Raw genomic sequence first — 1,492 nt, forward strand, 5'->3', positions numbered from 1 at the left:
CAAGAGAGATGCCTCTTCCCTATTCAAATGAAGAAGGTAACTGAAGCGCAAGGTGGAAGAAATTCCAGGATGGGAGGACCCTCCCTTTTGCACTCTGGCTGGGGAGTGGGCTCGTGGAGTCAGGGTTATGTGAAGCTTGGGATGCTCATCTTCGCGATGATTTGAACCGTTGGATGTGAGCCAAAGCTTCTGCAGACGGTGGAAAGGAAGAAGAAAGATGATGTTTCTTTTGGCTTGGCACTATAGGCGAGGGTTTGTGTTTGCTGACTGCTTATCGTCGGGCTAGTAGAAGATAGGATAAGATACAGAAAGAGAAGGCACTCTTGGAAAAAGAAAATTCAGATTTGCATAAGTTTAAACTTGGCTGTGATTCAATGTCAATATCATGCACTGGGAGATCAGGCTCGTAACTACCAAGCTGGGTAGCAGAAAAGGCTGCTGATAAGAGTTGCCAAATATAAATATAGAAAAAGAGGAGAGGAAAGGTAAATGAACGAAAGTTCGTTATGGCTTCATACAGCATCGACCAGTCCTAAGTGCGGACCCGGACACATGAGATGGTGATATTCGGGATGATGATTCTGAAACTGATTATGTAGGAAGAGGAAAAACCACCTAAACGGCACAGAGGCATCGTCCCCTTCGGCCGCCGGGCATGGATGGAAATGGATGGTAATCATTCTGTAAGTGAAGAGATGTGACATTGGTGATTTTAACCAACAAGAAATTTTTCTGATATTTTTAGCCCGGGCTACACATAAAGCCTGGAGAAGCCATCATAACTCGGCTTGTTCGCTCTATATGATATGGGCGCTACAGGAATTAATCTGGATGCAGGAGATGCTTTTAAATTTGTAATTTTGTCCAATGATCCAGTAATAACGGGAGCTTCCAGAGATTGGAGCATGAATGCTCACTCCCAAATGATTGTGGGACAAGGCACATGATGGTACAACTTCTTATTGGCTCTTTGCAGTAAAAGGAGCTCAAGATAAATACCCCACGCGAGGATAAGTGTGGCCGGACACTAATAGATCCGTAGTATACTTTAAAATATTGTGTCCAGGTGTAAAGCTGAGAGAAGAACCACCATGAAATGGGCTGGTAAGTTTCTGGGGTGTGGTAGAAGCTTTAAATGAAATGACTTTAAGTGTCCAGGTGCCAGAAACAAGCTTGATAAAAATCTGTGCACCTCCGCATACAAACAAATAATTACAACCCTTCTCATAAATGAAAACTGAAAACCCTATAGCAACACTCCACACATTTAGTGCAGATAAGATTATGCAGCTAGCAGACTTTGGGAGACTGGCGAAGACAACTGAAACTTCCAGGGAAGGGGAAAAAGGGAAAACATTCTTTTAAAAAGGATAAAATGACTCGAGGTGATATGTTTTTTGGCTCTACTCCAGGCAGGAGTACCTTAAAGAATTCCAGATTGATGGAGTTGACAATCCAAGCATTATGGAAAAACTATATAAAGAAAAAAGAG

This window comes from Ceratotherium simum, chromosome 18, assembly GCF_057802395.1.
Source record: "Ceratotherium simum simum isolate JZ-2026a chromosome 18, ASM5780239v1, whole genome shotgun sequence".
Lineage (NCBI taxonomy): Eukaryota > Metazoa > Chordata > Mammalia > Perissodactyla > Rhinocerotidae > Ceratotherium > Ceratotherium simum.